General features: G+C 35.7%; 1 long non-coding RNA gene across 1 annotated transcript in view; it reads left to right on the top strand.

The window, feature by feature from the left end:
* The first annotated feature begins 9,852 nt into the window (after positions 1–9,852).
* The window catches only part of LOC140849797 (uncharacterized), a 30,771-nt gene continuing 15,177 nt past the window's right edge, over positions 9,853–25,446 (top strand). Inside the window, exons 1-2 of the long non-coding RNA XR_012131987.1 lie at positions 9,853–9,937; positions 24,664–24,763. This is a non-coding gene — a long non-coding RNA (uncharacterized lncRNA). The remainder of the gene's footprint in view (positions 9,938–24,663; positions 24,764–25,446) is intronic.

Raw genomic sequence — 25,446 nt, 5'->3', positions numbered from 1 at the left:
TGTTTCAATTGTTGAGAGAAAGAAATGAGTTAAAATGGCATGTGATGATTACCTGGAGTGATATTAGGGGATCTGATGCTTAATTACTGTGTTGAAGAATGGCTGAGTAGAAACTATCCAGCCAAATAAAACCTGGGAGACTAATAGATATTTAAAGCAAAAGAAGCAGAATGAGAAAAGACCTTGCGGTTTAAAAAGACATGGAAATTTGGGGAAGCACCAAACAGGTATTGCATACCATAGTACAATAAGAAAAAAGGCCAGCATTCAAGACTGATGAATATTTCTGGAGAAAAAAAATGTGTAAGAGGAAGCCAACAGTCCAGAAACCAAAAGTTCTTCTTTGACATTTCCTCTTTTATTGCCATATAATCATCTGTGATGATATTCACTTCTAATATATCTCTCTTATCAGTACTTTCTTTCTTCATCTCTACCAACACCCTAGTTTAAGTGATTTACTTTATTTGGACTGCCAAAACAAGATACCATAGACTATATGGCTTAAATAACAGAAATTTATTTTCTAACAGTTCTGGAGGCCAGGAAGTCCATTATCAAGGTTCCCACAGAGCTGGAGCTCCTCCTAATTTCCTCAGAGCTCTTTTCCTGGCTTACAGACAGCCACCTTCTCATTGTAACTTCACATTGTGGAGAGAGACAGATACTTAGCATTTCTACCTCTTTTATAAGGACACTGGTTCTATTTGATCAGGGCTCCTTTCTTTAACCATAATCATCTCCTTAGAAGCCCTATTTCTCATACAGTCATATGAGAGGTTCAAGTGTCAACACATGAATTTTGGGAGAACACAATTCAGTCCATAGCACCAAGCTATCATTTCTTGCCTGAGCTATTAAATTAACTTTCTACCTGATTTTTCCATATCCTCTATTGTTCACCTTCCAAATTTTAGTCATTGTAGCTGAAATATTTTTAAAACACATATCACTCTTTTGCCAGTGATATCTAAATGGCTTCCCATTAGTTTTGGGGTAAAAACTGTTTTTTAAACTTTGCCAATGAGCTCTGAATGGCTCCACATCCCCCTCATGCCCCTACATGCCCTCTGCTTCCAGCCGCACTGGACCTGAGCATTGTTGGTTCCCCCCACCAAGGGGCCTTTAGACATTTGTCCATGGGGAATGTGCTGCATCCCACAGCTTTCTTTCTTTGGTGAATTCTACTATATCTCCAGATACTTGGAAAGAATTATTTTATGCTAATTAAACTACTGAGTGGGACCATACCCATTTTGTCTGCACGTATTCGCAGCATCTTTTACAGAGGTGGTGCACAGATGGTGCTTAAGAAAGTCTTTGAATTCATTAATTAATTCATGGCATAAAGATCCCAGATGATTTTTTTAGAAGACTCTGTAGCCAAATAAGACCATACCATGCTCTTCAAGTTCCTTTAAGGTGGAATTTCCCAAACTGTGATCCATTAAATATTAATGTTTTGTTAGACATTAATAGATGTATTACAAAATTGAGTTCTTTAGTCTCTAGAAATGCTGAGTTAAATGAGATTTTTTTTACTGCAAGACTCCTTAGATCCTTTAATAACTTACTATACAATGTGAATCTTTTGGAGACCATACTATTAAACATAACCTCTTGATCACAAAACTCTTTTTAAAAAACACCCCTAACATTATGAATGACACAATGTTCCATATGCATACTTTGGCACACAGGCTTAAGGAATTTGGCCATACCTATCTTCAAGTAATTAAAATAAATGCCAACTAATAGATACTAGAATTGTTCATCTTTATACAGTTATATTAAAACCTCCTTCTTTGATCTCCTGTATTATACAAGGTAGCTTTTGTTCTTTCCTTTTATGGGCTTCAGAATTTGAAAATAAATTACACAGTCTGTAGAATACATTGTTTTTATTTTGAAACAAAGACCAAGGAGATGGAAGCAGGACATTGTCATTTCTGCCTAAATACATTAATTTAGCAAATATTAATTGAGAGTTGTTAGTGTAAAAGGCTTGGTTCTGTGGGAAATACTCATTTATTAGGTATGGTCTCTGTACACAAGAAGTCTATAATATAAAAGAAGATACAACCAAGCATATAATCATTGCAACATAAAAGCATATAATAAGCATATCAATGGAACAAAATGTTGTAAGAATCCATTGCAAAAACAGATCACTTCTTTCTTTCACATAAGCAAAGAATACATAATGCATAAATAAAAACTAATAAGTGAAGTGAGAGCTTCACCTTAATAGCCTTAATGTCTTCAGTCAACAAGAAGCTGAGGCTACCTGAAGATCTAGACTATGTAGGAAGCTGGGCAAGAGAATTGAGAAGATGAGAGAAGATTTGAAATTTGAGTTTTAAGGAATGGACCAATTTATCATCCAGCAATGAGTAATATGATTGTCAAGGAGCTTTGAGAACCCAATTGAAAATAGCATGAATTTATGGTGGATTCGTCAGCATGGTTCTATGATTAGCAAAGTCAAATGAGAGCAATGCTCTTCATAACTGTCCATGGCAGATGTGGTGGAACAAATCAACTCTTTTTTGAAAAAAAAAATAGGCTATTTTGAACTATAATAGGCCATTAATCTTCATTGTTAAATCCTCAGGTCATTGAACTTTTTTTACACAGAGCCTGACGTCAATATCAAAGAACCATATACTTCAATTTGTGTTTCTGTCTTTAAAATGTTGAAATATAAAATAATAGAGGACTCAGACTTTATCTCATGCTTGAGGTGCTGTTGGTTTTCTATAAATACTGTATAATGATTGAGGGTAATGTCCTGTACAGTTCTATTTCACTCAGAATACAGTGTGTTATGTCCAAGTGACTCCACCTGATTTATAATTGTTGGTAAGATGGTTCTGTCAGGCAAGCTGTGTTATGGCTTATTTTCACCTATCACATTCAATAAATCACTAGAAAAACAGGCCACAGGACATGTGAAACTCTGCAGAACAGCACTTAAACATCCGTTTGCCTTAATATTGTGGTATGGGAGCTTCAATTTATTGCAAAAAGTGAATGGATGTTTTTTTCTCTAAGGTTCAAGTATATATGTCCAATGTTTTTGGCCTGTCTCCAGCAAAGGGATAATAGAGCTGGGATTATAATGCATCATTTTATACTTTTATATTCTTCATCATTTTTTGGTATTTCCAGCTCTGTCGCCACATTAGGCTCCAAGTACATAGTGTTACTCTAGGATATTCTCAAAAATGGGAATCCTTAATAAGGCATTTTACATTTTCTTATTATTGCAGTTTGTCATTTCCCTTTTGTTCACCCTCTGTGTATACATAGGAGGAAAGAACAGGAAGAAAGTGTCAAGAGGGAAAGAATACTTTTGTTCCTGCATGTTGACCTGAACAAATGAGCCGTACCCTGAATGGAGGTAATCATTAGCTGATAAGGATCAAGACTCTTTTCTCTTACTGGAGATTTCCAGTGTGAGAGTCGAAAAACAATCCCCACCTTGTTCTAGCATCTTCCAAGCACTTGGACTGGCAGAAGGAGCACTGACCCTGGCTGGTGCCCAGGCGATCTTTGCATAGCGATGCCTCGAGCAGGGAGGAGAGCACTGAATACTCCAACCCCCGGTGCAGTCCCCAAGGATGGCAGCTGGTGCTGCAGCACCTTATTCTGATGACTCCCTGAGACCCAGTGCCACTCTGCTCTCTCTCCATGGATAGTTTGGTGACACAGCCAAGTTCAGATCCAGAAAAAGCCATTAACACTACTTGAATCATCAGCTCATTGATCAACCCTTAGTCGGAGATGGTCATGAGATTATCAAGATAGCAGACAGAAATAAATGCATGCAAAACCTACAAAATCCACATTTCTTTTTGTCTCCTACTTCCACTTTCATGGCAGTTCCCTCAAGGCTTCATGTCCAGTCACATCTTCAAACATCTTGGCTACCTTGACTGTCCTCTCTCAGTAATGCATTACCAAGATTCCTCTTCAGTGAATTATTCTCTTCAGTGCAACAGCATGGTCTAGTGTCACCTACATTAAAAAGAAAAGTCCTGGGCCCACACATTTTTTGAGCTACCAACACTTTTTACTTCATTCTAATGTAGTCCAACTTTTGCCTATAATGTGCAGCTTTCAAGGTCACAGAGTAGAGACTTATTTCTTGTTTTTTGGGTTGCATTGGTGTATGGTCCTAGTTTCCCTATCAGTTCACTCTTTAGGTGGCTTGGCACCTAAAATTGGCCCAGAATGAGTAGACTCATTCATAGAACACAAGGTATGTCTACAGCTCAAAGCTGGCGTTAGTATGTGATTTCCCCTAAATTATTGTCTTACATGGCCATGACCCCAGCCAGGCAGCTTCCATGATTACATGGCTGACTAGAGTCCCCTGACTTTTCTCAGCTGTCCTATAAATACATGCAGGATCATAGAGAGAGGGTCCTTCTCTTGAAGCACTTTCCATGTTTTGTCCAGCTGGCCCAGTATTAATCTCATGGTATGATGAATAAAAAGGAACTTGTGCATCCTACTGAGTCTATTGCTTCTACAACTTCCCCTAATAAATGCACACAGGGACTAGTGTGTATGCGTCTGTGTTCCTCAACTCTAATGTACATTCTCATTTTACTCAGTCCTCATTTTACTCAGGCTTTCAGTAGCACTCAGTATGCGGACTGTTCCCTCTCCTTTTTCTTCTCATAGTTTTCATGACTCTATTTCAGTGGGTCTCAAACTATAGAGCGCATCAGAACCACCAGGAACACAGACTCCGCCCCCGCAGAGTTTCTGTTTCAGTAGGTCTGGGGTGGGACCTGAGAATTGGCATTTCTGTTGCATTCCTAGGAAATGTTGGTGCCTCTGTTCTAGGGATCCATTGCTCTACACTCTCATGGAAACCTCCTTTATCTTCACAAGTTCCCCACTTAATTATGCCACCATCATGGACACTTATCATACTCTTTGCCAGATTAGCCTGCTTCAAATGCCTCTAATTTCTTTTCATAGTTCAGCCTCTCCCTTCAGTATTCATTCAGTCCCATGGCTTTATCCACTGTTTTCTTTTTTTAAACTAGCCCACACCGTGACTGCAGTGGGGTATGTGGGAGGCACTCGATAATGTGGGTGAATGTAGTAATCACAATGCTGCTCATATGAAACCTTCATAAGATTGTATATCAATGATACCTTAATAAAAAAAGAAAATGAGCCCCCATACTCTGCGTAGATCTGCCTAGTCTTTACAGCTTGTTCTTCATATGGTGTTGTGGGGAGGATGAGGTGGTAAACTTCAATCACTTTGGCCACAACAGGATAACTACTAAAGCAGGCACAACACCTGGCAATCCAAGCACTGACTCTATGCTATTTTATAGTAGGCCTGTAAGATAAATTCAGAACCTAAAATATTTTTAGAAATAGTTAATTTTGTATAGTTAATTTCTATTACTTGTAACTCCATAGCTTTGATTATTTTGAAATTCCTTGTTTAAAATCCATAGCATCATTTGTAGTTTAATATAATATAATTACTCTGACTAGATAAACTATGTTAAGTTCTATTTTCAGTCATTGCCTGGAAAGATTTACATATGTCAGGCATTCTGTCAAGTTTTATAATTATTTATTGCATAATTGTATCCAATGCTAGGAAATGTTATTGGTAATATGCCTAAAGACAAGCAGTCACTTAACAACTTGAAGATGTAATTATTTAAACAAAAGGCTGTTTGACAGCATAATTCTTTCATGTTGGACAGAAGCACTTAGCATCTTTTTGTGTAAGGAAACCAATATTTACTTCTTTGGATTCAAAGTACTACAACTTGCTTCTAACCAGCGTAATATTTCAAAGGTGACAGGATGTGCATGGTTATGTTACATGATATTAAAATGTGGATCTTGCTAAGAGACTGTCTCTTTCATTGGCTGTGAAGAAACAAGTTGCTATCTTGTAAGATGCCATATATAAACAGGACCACATATCAAGAAGCTAAGGACAGCCTAAAGCTGACATTCAGAGAAAACTGAGGCCTTCTAGTCTGGTAGCCTGCAAGAAACTAAAAGCTACCAATAACTTTATGAGCTTGAAACTATATCCTCTCCCAGGTGACCCAGATGCGAACCCAGTCCTGTCTGACACTTTGATTGCAGCTTTGTAGTGGACTCAGCTAAATTATGCATGACCCACAGATTCTGTGAGATAATAAGAATGCTTTGTTCTTAGCTGCAAAGTTCTTGGTTAATGTTGTACAAAAATGCATACGTAATACAATTGGGGATCTAGTTCTGTGATATTTTTCTAATTCAATAACAAGGAGAGAGATACACCGGTTTTATTAGAACAACTTTGAAGAATAATAAATTTAATGAGGCATTTATGAGATAAAATGTTTTGAAGGCTCAATGCAGTTTCAATAGCTTTGTGAGCCTTATGCAGTGTTTACTGTCATAGATGATATAGAAGACAGGATGTTTTGATCTTTTGAATAATTAAAACATCATTGAAGAATATGTATGACCATTTCATGATTTCTGTCCAGGTTCACTGCATGGCTATGAGTACTTTATGAAATATGCAACTTTCTGTACATACGTTACTCTTCAATAAAATATGGAATAGTATGGCTATATTGGTGTGATGTACAACCAAATAATCTATATGTTTACTTCTTATTACTAAGATCTAGAATGAATATAATCTGAATAGGACCAATAAGGCAATCTTTTACTTCACAGTTAATAATTTTACTTTAGAATTTATAAAGGCCAGGATCTTTGAGAGATAAAGCAACATCAGAGAACAATAAATTAAAATTATAGATGTTAGATAGATGAAAAATTGTTCTAAAATAGTATATGTCTTTCCCTCATTTTTTCTTCTGACAGTAGAATTAGGAATATTTGGGTTTATAGGCCTTCTATTTAATTGTATCTCAAATTCATATCTGTTGTTCCAGTCTAGTCTCTTGATTTCTTTCATGGTTGTTTTTAATCTAACTAAGGTTCTGAAAAGATATTCTCACCATTATTCTCTATAAACCTGTGTTTATGAGTAATCTTCACTAGTTAATTCTATGGTACATAATCTTCTTTCATTCACCCAGCTCTCTGAATATGGAATGCTGCCAGAGAATCACTGAATCACTTTTTATTGCAAAAATTAGATCATGATTTCATGTTTAGCAAAAGGCTTGTTGCTCTGCTCAGGACTGATGTACAGTCCAATATATCTTCCCACCCTTTGCAGCAAAAGACTAACTGCATAATGTATTATTGTGGGGTACTGGAAAATGCACATGAATCTACATCTATAAATCAGTGCTCTAAAGTCTTTACCTCCAGATCGGTGAGGCATATTATCAATCTCAGTTGAACCATAGAACAGTTACTGTGTCATTGCCCTGGCTGAAAGAAATTAATGCCTCTGTTGGCAGATTTGTTTCAGAGAAAAAGCTATGTAATTTCCAAACCTCGGAATTCATGGCTGTGGAGAACAGTGGAGTGGAGTTTATCTACCGAGATTAGTGAATTCTCTACTAGAGCTGGAGACCATGGGGCAGGTAACTTGGTATCCTCAAAGATGCTCTGTGTACATTTTTGCTTATGGGCCTTTATTCACAAAAATGTTTTTATTTTTCTTCCCTCACCCCCATTTAGCTCTATAATATGTAGAGTGATTAAAAATTACTGCTTACCTGTGCTTTAAGTAACTACTTGTTCCAACTTCTTACACTTGAACTTCATTGTCTTCCCTTTATTTTTTAAACCACTCATCTCAAACAACAGGCTTGAATTTAATAATTTCTACTCATACTGAATTCATCCTTTCCAGTGCTATAATCTAAAGATAATTTACATTTTTAAATGAGATGAGTAATTAATCATTAATCAAACACATTTGTTTTAAATAAATATTGAATGCCATAGTATGAACCAGAGCAGATTTCTTTTTCTTTCTTCCCTCCCTCCCTTCCTTCCTTCCTTTCTCCCTTTGTTTTCTATTCTCTCAATATTTACTAAATGCATATTAGATCTGTGAGGAGGTACAGTGGGTCATATATGCAGAATAGAGATACACCGGGCACGCTCACCTGAGGATTGTAGTATAAGAAATGGGACTACATCAAATTCCATTTTCCCGAGCATCCCTAAGATCCCTGGGAGAAGGCTTATGACACTGCAAACAGGCTTTTAACCCTCTGTCACATGTCCAGTAGTGGGGAGGGAGCACAAAGGGGCTCTGCTTTGTGTGTTTCTAGGGAGAGGTGGAGCTCTGTGAATTTAGGTAACTGCTAAATTAGGGGGAAAATCCTAATACACATGTCCAGCGCCAAAGTGGACAGAACAGTATGGTATCACTTATGTGAATTCTAGCCCAGAACTTAGAGTGTTGCTTTGTATTTCTCAATAGGAAAGGCTTTAAATCTGAAAGAGTAATACAACCTATTGAGGGGTAAACTATCCACGATTTCCTGTGGAGAGTTCAGCCTAGCATATACATCTGAAAACATTCGAAGGAAAATTGCTGCTCCCAAGTCATGGGAGTACAGTGTCGGCAGCAGAAGGGGCCCAGAGAGGTGAGCGCCAAGAATGCTCAGAAACAATGGAGAACCAGTGGGAACATCAGTGAAGAAGGCATTGCTTGAAGTCAATACCATGGAAACTTCTCCCCAAGACTAGACTATCTCCAATAAGAGGCCCATGTACTTGGGCTCCTTAGAAATGAGATGAACAAAAGAAAGGGGGATAGCTAACATTTTTCAATACCTACTCTTTGACAACTGTCTATTTATGTCTTTGAATGTGTTATATTACTTATTCTCTTAAAAATCACCTGAAGTAGGCACTATCTCTATTTGGCAGACAGAGAGAGGTCACACAGCATTGCCCAAAGCCACACACGCTTTAGGGAAAATTCCAAGAACCCTACTCTAGAATCCAGTACACTGTGGACTCTGTATCTGGTCCTGCCTACCTGTTCATCTTTGTCTTCTTTTACTTTTGTGTAACACTGTAAAATTCCTGAATGCTGCTCTGAAAGGCTGTTTCCTACCTTCCTAATTTGCTTATGTTGTTTCCCATAACAAGGACACTGGCCCTGCTGCCTCGTCTTTCTTCACCTTGCTTGCTAAGACCACCTGAAGTTGCCACCTCCATAAATCTTTACTGTCAGACAGGGTTAGCCATCTCAGCTTATATGACACCCATGAATATTTCCAACACAGCATTTATCTTCACTGAATTGGAATATCACACTAATCTGAGAACAGGAGCTCAGTTTTATGCTTCTGTATACTAAGTGTCTGACATGAACTAAATCAGTGATTAAAATCAGGATGCAAATCAGAGACCCTGTGAGTCCAAAGTTTAGAAGATTAAACACATTCACAATAATTATGACACCATGAGTTAGTGTAAAGCTCCATCAAAGGAGTGCAAATAAAATGCTATGGAAATTCATAAGGCTGGATCCTTCATATGTTGTATGACTAGAAAGAATTTAACCTGTCTCCCCAGTACCCCTTCTTTTTCCACAATTAAGTATTCCTTATCCCAAACTGGAGAATTTCCTTGTCATTAACACTCCCTGACACAGAAAGAATTCATAAGAGCTAGCCAACACCTGTTTTTGTATTGATGCATGTTTCTTAAGTTAATGGTAGAGTCAATAAAATTCATATTTCCTTCCACAAAACTTTCTTTGTTACTAGGGGCATGAAAATACTTTTATATCTCTTAATTGAATTTTATATTGACATTTGGACTAACAAGTTCTATTCTTATAAAGGTCATGTTATTTAATTCGTTACAATATTATTGACAATTATATGTATTTTGATATTATTATATGATTTTTAACAGTGATTTCCTGTGGATGCTATTTTGATGTTATTGAAACTTCTTGGACATATCAGAGGAACTTATAAAACTTCATTAACACTTTGTGGTAAGAATCCATTACTTTCTAAATGAGGAAGTTAAAAGGCTTTAAATTATATCAGGAATTCTTTGGGTTAAATACAGGGAAATATATCCTGACTGTAAAGTATGATATGCATGAGCAAGAAATAATAAACTGAAGATTTGGAGTCTCATTGTCATTAAAGAAACATAGAGATTCCTATCTGCTTAGAATAGCTAAATTCAGACAATGCCTGCCAGGAAGTAGACGAGGGATGGCAGAAGGTATGGCATTAGCTGGGTGACTTCTAGAAGAAATTTTCAAGATTGTTGGAAGGGTTTATATATTCATTAAATGAAGTAAAGTAATAAGTTACAAATGTCAAATAAGTCCTTTTGTTTTTGTGTGTGCCCTGAGAATTCCAGGTATTGAAACAAAGGTTATAGAAATTTAGCTCCTTACTAGTGTTAAGCAACAAAAATTGAACTGAGTAAATTTAAACATAAATTGGCTTTATTCAGTGATTTATGAATTGGGCATCTTTCCCATCTAGCAATAGAAAGGATCTCTACCAAGAAGTAGAAAAGAAAAAGTTTTTAAAGGCAGAAAGGGTACAGGAAAAGGAAATTATTAGCAAAAATATGTATTGTTTAGGCAAGGTCACCTTCCTGAGGGGAACAGTAAGGGTCTGTTAAGCAAATGATCTCACTAGTAACTCCATGTTGATTAAAGGTTACCTTCCTGGGGGGTTGAAATTACAATTAGGTTGATTATTAAGTCGTGGTTTGCTGGTGAGGGATTTAGCCCAAGTGACTCCATTTGGGCCCACCATCTCCTTTTTAATAGATACTTCCACAAAGGAAAAATAATAACCAATATTTGTAGGAAAAGAGGTTAAAGGGAAGATTTTACCAGAATGTTCCTAGCACAGATTGAGGTTATTATATGTGCCCTTTCATAAAAACCGGTTTTTATGTGAGTAAATATTTTAAAAGAGATTTTTGGTAAGCATGTGTGGTAGGCCAAATAATGGCCCCCCAATGTTATCTATGCCCTGATTCCCCAGAACCTGTGGATATGTTACCTTACACAGCAGAAAGGATTTTGCAGATGAAATGAAAGTTGCTAGCTGGCCTTAAAAAAGGGAGAATATTCTGGATTACCTGGGTGGTTCCAGTGTATTGACATGGACTCTTCAGTGGAAGAAGACAGATGATTCAGTGAAGATCTGAGAAGGAAAGTAGACATAGGGGAGATTAAGCATGAGAGGGATTTGGCCCACAATTGCTGGCTTTGGAGATGGAAGAAGGGGGCCATGAGTGAAAGAATTCTAGTGGCCTCTAAGCAGCCACGAATAAAATGGGGATGTCAGTCCTATAATAACAAGGATTGAATTCTGTCAACAACCTGAATGAGGAAAAAAACAGATTCTCTCTAGAGATTCCAGATAGGAATGCGACCCTGCCGACACCTTGATGGAGGTCCCTGTCAGACTTCTGACCTGCAGAACTGTAAGGTCTTGAATATGGGTTTTCTTAAACTGCTAAATTTGTGGCTTTGTTCTGGCTGCTAATTTGCATTAGGAAATATACAGAATGTGTTCTGTTATTTAACAACATTGACATATTTGTAATCGATGACTCAATATACTCATTAAGATTGTCAAGATTTTTAGTTTTCTGATTTAAGAAAGATGGCTTAAAATATTACGTGAAGTGTACAAATTTTCACCTTATGCCCAGCGAATGCAGCCCCTGAAGGATTACAGATCACAGTAACTGCATGAATGCTGATAACCGTTTCAGAGCCAAGAGATGGTTCTCTGCACTCAGGGCCCCATCTGGCCATGGAAGGTCTTCTGCACTGATGAATTCTGTGATTCTATGTGTGTGTCAGCAGAAGAAAATGCAAGAGGAACTAACATTCTTGTAAGGGGCAGCCTAATTTGAAGTAGAGTTTTGATAATTTGAAATAGAGTTTTGATAAGTGTGCCAATTATCAAATCAAAGAGAAGGTGCACAAATACCCACCTTTCAGGAAAGTTGCTGATCTCCAAGAGCTGCTGTAAGCGTTTGGAGAGAAACAGCACGTAGACTGCTTTTATCATACATTTCCCACGTAGATTTCGGCCTCCCTACACCGGGCTGGCATCCTTGCTGCCTTCCTCATTTCCAGATAGCCCATGTCCTCCCATTATTACACCTCTGCTCTCATCCGTTCACTGAGGAGGCCCCAGACAGCTCTAGACCCTGTAGCAGATTGAGAGATGTCTGGTGCACACATCAGTAGGCATTAGCGGGAGGAAGTGCACTGCAGTCTGTTCACATCAGCTCTCGCGGCCCTGACCAGGATTGCCAGTTGCAAACGTGCTTTCTCTGCTTCAGTGTCAATGTAAATGCAGCATTTGCCACCCAGGATTATGCTTTTGTACTTCATCCCTAAAACAATTCTCTGAAGAGAAGCAGCAGCAGCAAAACACAGATACCAATTCTTGAGCAATAAGCCTCTGTTTTACATAAGCAGTTAAGTTGCAGAAATAATAGCCTAAGCTGTAATTGTGGAAATTTCACATGATCATACATAAGCAAAAAGGGGTTCTTTTTATGGTTGCTGATATTGTTACTTTGCTTCCTAATTACCTCATGAATACATGTTTCCAGAAAAATGCAACCCATAGAAACATTCCATTTTAAGCAAATTTCACAAAGATCTTATCAAGCACAAAAACAAAGATGCATATTGATTTCAGGAAAGTGAGTGAATTATTCTCCACCATCAAAAAACTGAATGTGGTGAAACAGGTTCTATTTACTGCTTCACAAAAAGAATGATTCTGCTGTAACATAAAAGAAAATGTGTAGTGAAGGTGCTTCTAAGAATTTAGGTTCTATTAAAAATCTGTCTTAGTACTCTGTTCTGCTATAATACTGAGTACTTTAAAGAAATTCTTTATTGCAATATGAGATTTTTGTGTTAAAATAACAAAGGATAACAGTCATCGAAATGTAGGTATGAGTCTTAACGTGCACATTTTAAAAGGGGCTGGTGGTGAAAATGAGGGCTTATGTAGGTCATTATAGCCACCATATTGAGAAAATTAAGAACAAAGACAAAACAGAGATGAGAGTTAAACAGAAGGAAAAATAAAAGTTCCTGGACAATAATAATAGAATCTCTGGATCCAGTTGTGCCTGAGGCCAGATCTTCTCTTAACTTTCCTCCTATGTGAATCAAGACATTGTAATAATTTTTACACAAGCTAATTTATGTTCAGTTTTTGTCATTTGCAATTAAAGAAATACTGCCTAATATAAACTGAAATCACATATTCAGTACCCCCACCACATAAATCACAGATTTAGGTATTTAGGAGGATGCAAAGGGACGCACATTATCCCAAGATTCTAGGAATGGGAACATGTATGTGTAAAAGAATAACATGCCATGTGTCAGGATGCCTTGTCAAAAATCTGTGTAAACAAAATGTACTGAAATGATTTCAGAAAAGGAGCTGTATCTGTAGTTAGAGCTGTGAATAAAAGTTGAATGAGCAGGACTGATGTTGTTTATAATGGTTGGTATAATTCAAAGGAGGAGAAGGAAGACATTTTTTAAATTCATGGTTTTGATGGATCTTAACTATGACAGAGCCACATTTTATTTGAAGGGTTTTTTTCTGTGATTTCTAATCCATGTGCTCACAATCTCCACATTGCATCACTCTGGGGATGCTTCATACATTAAAGTCTAAATAAACTGCCTTGGATTTATGCACTACTAACTAGAGTGGGCACACTGATAAATGCTGCCCAGCAGCACCACCCGAGACCATAATGGAAGAGCTGGAGCATGGGGTCTAAGAGCAAAATAGACTCATGGGTAGTCTAGAGGTTCTAGTCCAGGGTCTAGAGGTTCTTGTGAATCAGTATTTAAGCTGGAGGTCCTTCTTAGTCAACAGTCAAGCAGTATCACAATTTTTCTTGGACAGAGCATTGCCTTTGGTGACCCACCACAGGCTTCCTAAACAATGGCCAAGAAAGGGGCAGTAGAGTTCCTTAGCTGGTGGACCAGAATGTGTCCAGAGGCAGATTCTCTGTAATAGTCAACTCAGCATAAACTGAGCCCTTTTCCAGTTTTAAGGATGGCCTACACTGTGTAATTTTACAGGAAGATATTCTAACCATTTCTTTCCAACCATTTTCTTTTTAAATTTATGATAGTAAATTTGGTTATAAACTGGTATTTCTTTTTTAGATTTAATACATCCAAATATTTTACATGTAGTTGGCTCTTTATTATGTCAATTATTATAATTTTCTAATTAACTGAAGCATAATAATAATTGCTATTTTATTTTCTAATTAGTAATCACCTTTATCACTGCAAATAAGGGTCCCTTATATAAATACCTAGACTGCCTCAGTGATTAGGCTATTATGATTGTTTGGTCTAATTTTTATTATTATATAATTTTGAATAAATAAGACTACATGTGACATACATATAAGTGGCTTCTCCACAATTACGTCCTCCTATAACCCCTCCTACCCCAACTGGAAGATAAGCAGTAACTTGATGTCTGCATTTATTGCTTTCTTTCTATTTGTCAAAATTGTTTCCTAAGCATATATGCATCTCTTAATGACATGTTGTTTAGTTTTGCTTGTATTTTAGCTTTGTACAAATGGTTTCATACTATATATGTAGTTTTCATGACTTGATTTTTCTATTCAAAAGTATGTTTCTAAGACCTCATCCATTTTATTGCATATGACTATATTTCATTCTTCTTCATTGCTGGGTAGATATATCCTAATTTATCATCCATTCTTCTATTCATGGATGTTGGTGGTACCTTCAATATTTATTTTATAATGGACAATGATAGACTTTTTTTGCACTTTTCTTTTGAAACACATTTTTGGGTGTTTTCCTAGAGTGTATAGCAAGGGATTGAATTGATGTTTCACAGGCTATATAAATATCATTACAAGGTAATGTTAAATTGTTTTCCAAAATGGTTTTGTCATTTTATATTTGTACCTGTGTATAAGAGTTCATGTTCATCTACAGATTCCTCAAAACTCAGGATTGTCAAAGTATTTTTTTTTCATGGTCTAGCACACATTAATCATTTTGGTATTAATTTATATTTTCTTGACTACTAAACTTGAATATAATTTCATATAGTTATTAATCATTTCATCTTTCTTCTGAGAAATGTCCATTCATGCCTTTTATTCATTATTTTATTAGATTGCTTTGTCTTTTTAAAAACTTATTTGAACATTTTCTTTATATATTCTTGTTTAAGAATCACTGGCCAATTATATGTATTACAAATGCCTGTCCACGGTTTGTAGCTTGTAATTTCTTTTTTCTGTTCTTTTTAATATCTTTTATTAAATAGAAGTTCTTACTTTTAAAATAAGCAAATGTATTAAAATTTCATTGGGCTGTACTTTGTGTTCCCCTGAAAAAAATCCTTTCTTATGTGGAATAAACAACAAAGGGATTTTTTTTCTTGTATTTTCTTAAGGCTTAAGGTTTTGCCTTTTATATTCAAGACTTTAATCTAGAACTAGTTTTTATATTTATTGTGAGGTTGAGATTCAACTTCTTTTTCCTTCTGCTTAGCTATTCCTCTCAGTACGATTTATTAAATATTCCCTCCTTTCCATGCAGTGTATCTTTTGTCATATATTGTATCCATATATACCTGTGCCTTTACCTGGGCTGTCTTCATCTAGGGAGAACTTCTGGTCTGTTTAAGGCTGCATTTCGTTCATAGTCTTACTTGAGCATGGCTATGCCTGTCTTCTGACTCTGCATTCTTGACTGTTGTGTCCAGAGGTTAACTTGGAAGCATAGAGGTGTTTTCAATATTTATTTTTAAAAAATAGAATAAAAAACTGACCTGGACTGTTTTTCTCCTGCTGTACTATTTTTGTTTTTATGTCTTTTTGCACATTTTCCCACAAATGTTGAAAACTCAGGCAGTATACCACTTTCTTATAAAAACAGTCTCTATCCACTAACACCAGAAAACACTAAAGCCAAAACAAAAATATGTATGTTCCTTGCTTTGCACTGCTGATGAGTGCCTCATGCGTCTTAAGAAGAGGGAATGTTAGACATCTCCTTGGATTTAGGCATAAGGACATATATTATACACTACAATAGGAGATTGTCCCCAGTTCCTTAGGAACTCTTCCTCATTTGCTAGTTTTTTATCTCTTCACGTAAATATTTCCTTGGATGTGGCAACTGGAAAAAAAAGTGGGTTGAAAGATTTAATTGTTTATCAAAAACATTGGTACTGCTTGACTGTTGATTAACAAGTACCTCCCAGCTTAGATATTGACTAACAGCCTCTAGTCTCTGGAAAAATTTCAGTGTTGTAGTTTTTACTAAGGAATGTGGTACAACAAAGACTTTTAATTAAACAAAATGTACTGTTTACCTTCTTAACCGCTTTGCACTGCCTCTTTGAAAACCGTAGGGGGAAAAAGCACTATAGGTATCCAACTAAAATAAAACACTTGTAAGTAAACTTTGGGACCGAATACAAGATGCAGGTGTGAGCTGGTAGAAGACTGTGTTATGCTTGGCATTATCCTGGGTTCTCTGAGACTGTAATTTTATAATTGATGACTAATATTGCCCTATTTCTAAGGAAGGTGGAAAAGATTTTTTGAGGGAAAAAATTAAGCATGATTCAAAATAGGAGTCCAAAAAGAATATTGGAAACTAAAGGCTACAAATCAGGCTTAATCTAAAAAAGGGTATATACTAAAATGAATGTATCTTCTCTGGCTCATCACATGTCATTCCTTTCTTTTCACTGGGTTCAAGATGGGTCTCCAAAGCTTCCTGATTTAACCCAACCTTCTTCCTAGTCGCCACATCACATTGTTTACTTGGCCGTGCATTTTCAACTTAATTTTGGAATTGTGTGAAATGATTGCATTATTTAATTGCATAATTATTGCTTTAACTTCAAGTGTCTGATGTCAGAAACTTTTCAGATGTTACAGCATGTGACCCCAGCCTGCACTGTTGTGTTTTCCAATCATTTATGTTGAATGTCATGATACATATGTACGTCTCTGATATGTTCACTTCACCAGACCCTCACTGTAACCCTTCAGTACATTTTTACAAAAGCCTTCATTTCTGCTAAAATGATTTTTTAATCTGATAAGTGAATAGATTATTTAATGAATAAATTCAAAATTAAAATTCTGTAAAGTAGATTTTCCCTTTGGATAACTAGAGGGCTAAAGGGCTGAATGAAATCTAATTAAAAGAAAGAACTAGCCTTTCTGACAGTCTTTCAGCCTTAGTAAATACCTCTTGATTCATCCACTCACTGTGAATGTTTACAGGTATTAAGTTATGATGCTGCCAATAAAATTTATATTTAAGGGAAACATAATGTGCAGAACAAGTAGTATAAGTATTAAAAAGCATGACACAGAATTATGTATATGTGTATAGACTGATTTAAATTACATTGAGAAAAGCACCCTGTGCATAGAGAAACAACTGGAAGAAAATAACCAAAAGTTCTGAGTGATTCGCATGGTTTGTGTGTCTATTTATTATTATTCATTCTACTTTCATTTTCTAAATTTTCTTTAATCTATAATATATATTATGGACTATACAAAATATACTGAAAAATATAAATTTTATAGTTTGTACTATGGTAAATGTGTATAATTTTATATCTATGTATCTTTATATAGTCTAATAAAAATATTTGTTCAATGTATTCTGAAATATCCTAGATTATCTACTGTAACTTTTCTGTGTGTTCATTATCCAAGATGGTATTATTATTCATTAAATATGAATGAAAATTATTGCACAAAAATCATTTAGATTATTCAAGGCTGCATGGAAGGGATAGTTTGATGAGTCTTGTGTGAAGTAAAATTTTTATTAATACTTATAATATACAATATTAATTTGAATCCTGGTTAATAATTTATGCAAATGTTCAAAAATATCCAGAAAATAAATTTAAATGAGTTAAAAAAAAAGCACAGTTGTCAATATAACACATTAAATTGAATAATATAACTTCTTATAAAATCAAGGGGGAGGTGCTTTAGGTAAATTGAATAAGAAATTTTGAAATATTCAAAAGTATGCAAAATACAAATATATATGCAAAAATTATGAAAGGTTGAAATTCATTCATTACATAGAAATGTCATTTATTTTACCAAAATTAATTTTCAAATACTTTGTTAAGTGAATTAAACATAGGATGGATTTGTGTTTGATTTAGTGGAGAAAAAAATTCAATAGAAGAGAAGCATGTCATGTGTGAAGGGAGTTGGGACACTGACAACAGGCTGGAGTTTCTAGTATGTGGGATGCAGTTAATAGGAGGAAATGTAAGTGGGGCTCCAACAGTGAGAAGCTGGAACTATCACTGTATTAATCTCCAAAATGAATTTTCTACCATGGTGACTAAAGTGCATAACATTTATCATTTGTGCCATATGGACCTGACTGACAATCCAGTTGGGAAGACATGCATCTATTATTGAGCATTCACTAGGTATTAGGCATTTTTCTACTCTGTGAACAGTGAGCAAAACAGAAAAAAAGAAAGTGCCTGCCTTTATAAACCTTATATTCTGTATTAAAGATAATACAATTTCAATTATGTTGAAAGTGTGGGTGAAGGGCAGTGAAAAGAGAGTAGGATTTAATTTATGAGACAAAACAAAGTGGGGATAAAAATGAAACCCTCTACTGTTGTGTTCAGCTGATGGACTAAAATTAAGGGAGAGAGATGGGATAGACAGGTAACCTCATTAACTAGATTTTGAATATCACTGATGTCACTGAATGGTTAAATAAGATTCTCTGGACAGCATATATTTCTGCAAATAACAGACCTGGGGAATGAAGATGAAAGATGTAATAAATGGTAAAGTGTATTTTTATTGTGGGAAGAGGGATGGCCTTCCCGTGTTCCCTGAATCATATCCTTTAGGATTCACTGTAAAATTGACCATAAAAATCAATTATCTTGGGAGGAAAAAAAAACTAGTTAACCATAGTAATTTCCACATTAAATCAGATTTCAACTCAATAAAAAATGGACATTTTGAGTCCCCTGACATTTTCCCTGTGTTGAAGGGGCTCTGTAGCTCAGCAGGGAGGGAGTGTCACTTCTCAGTCTGGCTAATGCTGTGGCTGGCTCCTCCTGAGAGTTTCATCATTCTATCATGGTGATGTCATACACTTGGTGTTTCAGATGGAAAGGTGACCCAAAAATAGAAATGAAATACAGTTTTAGGAACATACCAAATACTGTGTTTTTGCATTATGTGATTTTATTAATATAAATCCGTATCTGCTGTAGTAGGTACTAAAATCATTAAGGGGAAGAGTTTGCTGAAAATCAGCAGGTAGAAATAACAGGCACAAAATGGTATGTATGGATTTCCATGTTCTTCAAAAGAAGTAAGTTTTTGGGAGGAAGGATATGCAGGAGAGATGGAATGTAGAGAAAAATTCAATTATTTGGGGATATACATTTTGAATTTTTAAGACTTAAGTTGAAATGACTCAAAGCATTTTATTAACATTCACAGCTCAAAGTTGTTAGGACAGAACCCTTTGAATTTACAGTAACTGATGGAGGATATTGTAAGGACACATAGGGAAGGAAGAGACACCTAAACTTGTGCCTTACCAGACCTATAGCTTACCTTAACCAGGCCCAGAGTGCTCAGCTCTGACAAGGCTTTGTACTGAATTTACTCGGTTGCCATCTGGTCACTGTCACATAGTTGCAATGGTGATATCCTTTGTGTGACGCCTAGACGTTATATAATCTCTGGACAATATATGAAATGGTCACAGGTGATGTAGTAATTAATGGACATTGAACCCCAAATCAAGAAGCTAGGGGTTGTGATTTGCTAAAGGCAATATTTGTAACTTATGCATAAATATCCTAATGTTTCAGGGTGATGCTGTTAGGGTATGAAATATTTGGTAAAACCCAGTTTGGGCTTCCTATATCAGCGCAGGACCTCACTTGAAAAAATTGAATACCATCACTTCCGGTCAAAGCATGGTTCCCTTGAGGACTAAGTGGGCTAGAGAAGCCCCACTCATGGAATATCATCCAGCTTCATATCTCCTGGCGAGAGTTCCTCAGAATGTATCCTTTGTATTTACAGCAGTAAACTGTAACTTCTATAAGATGTATGTATCCCAATGCTCATTTCCATCAAGCCTCATCTCAGTGCTTTGTGTGATGCTGACCAAACATCACAGACACTGGCCCGCACTGACAGTTGGGCGCCACCTTAGTGACTTCCACAGGGGTGTCACTTGCTCCCTCATCTGGTGGTCTCCCCATAGTGGAGCTCTGTATTGTCACTGGTCTGTTATTTGTTTACAACATGCATTTCGCTGGCTTGTGGATTATAGTGCTGGAGATTACTTATTTTTAATACTTTTACATTGGTCTGTTCTTTCTCAGATACCACATTTTGATAATTTTTACACTTAAATTCCATTGGAATGAATTATGTCTTTTCCTTTGGAAGTGTGAACACCAGATGCACGGAGAGGTGGTAGTGGTCCCGGTGGTCCCGGTGAGAGGCAGAAGCAGTCGCAGAAATCATGAAGTCTAGTCATGGCGTTTATCACATTCATTCTGCTATGATATCTGTGGCCCAGTCATGGTCTTCAAATGTTCACTGCATTTTCCATTATGATGTCTCCTCAGCTAACTTCCAACCTCTCCTGTAGAGAAGGTTCAGCTGTTTTCCACGGACACTTGGGCTCAGGATTTAGAAAACTCAGGGTACAGACGTCAAACTCCCTGACCAAGACACTGACTTTGCCATTCCTAATCTATTGTTAACACACGACTGTGCCTTGAGAAATTTCTCCTTCTACTGCAGGCCCTCAGAATTCTGGTTTTGAAATGGGGAATGGGTACCATTTAGCTGAAACTTAAAGTGGTTCTAGTTCATTCTTAACTCTCACCTCCAACCCAGAGACTCACCTGAGAGCAGTGGGAAAATTCACAGATTCTCCCACCAACATGGAAACATCCTCCTTCATCTCGTCCAACTCTTTCCCTTCTGCCATCTTGGAGAATCTGCGTGCATGTGTGATTTGCGTATGAGAGGACTATTACTACCTTTGCTTGGTGGATATCTTTTCCTAAATCTTTCCATCTTTTATCTGATGGTGACACATTTCAACTTAACACCTATTTGAGGACAACAGTGACTTCATACCTTTCAGTCCAAAAGAGAGTTGAAAAAACCTTTCCCTGGCCCTCTAACCAAGTCTCTGCTCTCTTTATTATCTTTATTTCACTGCCACTTGAAAAAAAAAAGAAAATGCATACTCACTACCTCCCTGCCATTCCTACCACTGCTGTCAAAGTTGCATCCTGATGCCAGGGATAAAGGAGGTCAGTCACTCCTTTATCCTTAAAGGCATTATCATCTTCCCATGACCCACAGAATAGTGCTTAGTCTCATTGCTTAAAAATTGAAAATCCTAAAGGATCTGACCCAAACTTGTCTCTAATTCCACCACTCTATTTCATTTCTACCCTCTTAGAAAATTTGAATTCCAGTAATATTTTTTCTTATATGTTATTTTTGTATTCATTCCTCCATGTCCTAGTAAATGACAGAAATGTCTTTATGTCCCCATTTTCATATGTTTGAATTCTCAGATTCAACTTAAATTTTCACCAAATCACCAACACACACACACACACAGACTCTTTTGTCTGAATTACCACAATCTTTTCCTCATACTTCTCTTAGGCATTTACTCTCTATCTCATATTGGACTATCCCACAAACAGACTACATTTTAAGTTTCTCAAATTCATGTTTTCACTAATTCTTGTATTGTCCCAAAAACAGACAATAATGTGTCAAAAGAAAAAACACATTTGCAATAAAGGATTAATTTTACCTTTGATTTCTTTCCTTAATACATTATTTTGGAATTGTATCATAGAGAGAAGATTTGGGTGAAATTTTAATTGTACCCATATCAGCCACATCATATTTATTGTGTGTTTGTATATACATGCATCACATAAACAAACACACAGCATTAAAAATGATTGATTTTGACTTTAAATAATAACAAGCTAGTCAACCGTGTTCCAGTTAGAGAGCAATGGGAAGAAAAGGCTATTTTGTATTTTCAGTTGTTACTTTACTTTGGCTTTTAGAAGGAAAGGAAAAACTCCAACTTGGTATCTCCATCAATCTTTTCTGGCCAGCCTTACCATGTGCTGCATTCATTTAATTTTATTACCTAGCAATCTGGCAATTTCAAGAGTGTTCAGCATTGTCAATCAGCCATCTGTACGATATGGCAGAAGCAAGTCATGTCATTCATAGGGCATTTCTTTTCCTGTGTGGTTTCAGTTTATGAAAACCACTTAATCACTCATGAAATTGCAATGCAACAGATTTTCACACTCTGTACTAGAATTGGCCCATGCAGCTTAAAAATTAAGTTGAGCAAAAATGAAAACGAAATTTAGTATCATGTATGCTACTTTAAGTCCTTCAGCTGAATATGTAATCTGAACTCCATGAATTTAAAGGATGATTTATAGAATTAAAGAAGGGAAAGAAGGTCCTAGTATAGAAAGGATGGAATCTCAAAGGAAGGAATGCCTAGATTAAACCATGAATGAAAATTGAGAGAGGGAGAAGTAATAGAATTCGTTTGGTGTTAAGAAAATAACATAAAAGATGACATAATAATCAAGGCTTCTAGGAGACAGTGAAAGAAAGAAAGCAAACCAGTGAACAATGTTAATAGAAAGACCACTAGTGGGGAAAAAGAAAAGGACAGTATTTCATGGATTTCATAAAGATTCAGAAAAAATTTCAAAAGTTTAGAACTCTGTGGTTAAATTTTTAATTTTTTAAAAAGAAGTATTAGAATTACTGTTCACCTAAGTCACCTAGAAATGCAGTTTTATTACCAAAGAAGTGAACATAATGGACCTAAGAATTTTTTAAAAGATATCTTTTCACCAGATGTAAACTCTATAGAACCTGTATCATAAAACAATGGTAAAAAAAAAAAAAAAAAAAAAAAAACAGGAGCTGAAGCAGCTCTAAAAATGAAGTTTCTCTTTCAAGGCTTTAAAAATAATGATTTCTTTAAGTAACTCTTATTTGCACCTCAGTACTCTATCATATTTAGATTGAAAGTACAGAACTATTTTTTAATGACAGTTCATAATGTACTTCTTCTATTTCTTTGTAAAACTTTCTCAATTTTTCCCTCCATTTATTTTTTCATGGAGAGAAGGATGACTAGGAAGCTCATTTGACCATATTGAATAGATGGAAATAATTGAGCAAAATTGAATACTTTACCTACTGGCTAACCTATCAAAATAGAGTTAATATTTCTATGGGTCTTAAAGGGTATCATGCCATTTTATTCTTTTTGTTTATAGAAACTAAACTTTTCAAATATTTAAAGGAAGATGTCAAAGTAGGCGCTGAAAAGAAATGTATTGAATGAAGAGAGAGCACGTTCTCTGCTCTCCAATGAGGTCCTCAATGAAGATCTCATTCATTTCTTGGGTTCTAATGTACCCAATTTTATTTTTCATCATTAAATCATGTTTCGGTTATTTTAGTACGATTATGGTATACAGTATTTAGAAACATAAACTAGGTGAACTAACAAAGATTTATGTCATTGACTTAATAAATTGCTACAAGGAATTCAATGTAACTCTTCTAGGTCATAATTTCCTAGGATAAATATTTCTCTATTTGGCAGGAAAAATTAAAGCACAGGATATGTTTGAGCACTCATGTCTTTTCTCTAGCTTGAAGTCTCTTCTGAAAGTTAGGCTTGTCTCGAGAAGTTGTTCCTGGAGCAGATTGACTCAGAGGGCACCATGACTTATAACACTATTACTCTGAATAAACAGTTCTGTCTTATAAGTAATACTAAGGTCATGATTTTTAATCACTTGTAGCTTCCTTGAACCCAATGTATTTAACAAAATATACTTTAGTAGGAAGAATTCAAATGAACATATTATGTTAAAAGGACTTATAAGATGTATTGGAAACTTCTTCTGTATTTATTAATGTAATGTTTCATACTTTGAATTTTGAAGAAACTTAAGAAATTAAGAAATTTCTCACTAGTAATACGCATAGTTCCAAAGCTTAATAAATAGACAAGGAGTTCTAAACTTGTATGATCTTGATTTAGTAACTTTCTCTGGGGATCAGTTTCCTGTGCTGTAAGAAGAGGAAGTTGAATTAGTTGATGCATAAGGCCTCTTACATATCTATACATCTAAAATCCAACTTTTCTATAAAGTTAAAACTTTAATAAACTTTTTATTTTAGAATATATTTAGATCTGAAGAAAAGTTGTAAAGAGAGTATCACTATTGCCCTTGTAACATCTTAACAATAGTATGATGTTTGAGTTCACAATGAGTGAATTAATTGATACATAATTAACTGAAGTCCATATGTTAGATTTTCTTACTCATTACCTAATGGTCTTCTTTTATTCTATTATCCTATTTAGGATTTCATATTATATTCAGTCATCACATCTTAGATTCCTCTTGGCTGTAACAGTTCCCCAGATTTTCCTCCATTTTGATAACATTGTCAGTTTTGAGGAGTAGTGGTTAAGTATTTTGTAGAATTTGCCTCTATTGGGATTTGTCAGATGTTTCTCTGTGGTTCTAGGTTTTTGGGAACAAGACCACAGAAGTAAGCGCATTCTCACCACATCCTATGAAGAGAGCATATCAACATGAGTCACTGTGATGCTGATTTGATGACCTGAGTAAGTGTTTCTCAGATTTCTTGACTATAATGTGACTCTTTTTCTGCTTTTCCTGCTCTTTGGAAGGGAGTCATTATGAGTAACCCATATTTAAGGAGTGGGGAGTTAAAGTCCACCTTCTTGAGGATGGAATATCTACAATAATTATTTGCACTTCTACTACATAGGAAATTTATCTCATCTCACTCATTTATTTTATCAGTTATTTATGTTAGTATGGATTCATGGATATTTATTTTGTAGTGTAAGTTATAATACAATGTTACTTATTTTTTGCTCAAAGTATTTTAACTTTGATCATTGGAAATTTTTCAGTTGGCTGCTGTGTCCCTTTGATATATTCCCATCATTTGTGGTTTTGTTTTTTAAAGTACTTCCTGGTGCTTAAAAAGCTCCCAGTTCATCTTCCATTCCAGTTCTAGAATGAACTATTTGTCCAGAGACCTTGACTCCTTCTTTAGAGTATGGTGTTAGAAACCAAAATCTGGGGGCTAGTGTTCTTGTTGCTACTAGAACATCATAGCTTTTACATACTTTCAGCTAACAGAAAATAAATACATGCATGCATACTAACATTTATATATCTAGAAATATTTATATTGATATATCCATCTGTATCTACATCAAGCTAAAAGATAAATTTATGCTAATGTCTTTGACTATAATCAATTACCACATGGATC

Source organism: Manis javanica, chromosome 5, assembly GCF_040802235.1.
Source record: "Manis javanica isolate MJ-LG chromosome 5, MJ_LKY, whole genome shotgun sequence".
Lineage (NCBI taxonomy): Eukaryota > Metazoa > Chordata > Mammalia > Pholidota > Manidae > Manis > Manis javanica.
This window is presented reverse-complemented; position numbering and strand designations above follow the sequence as displayed.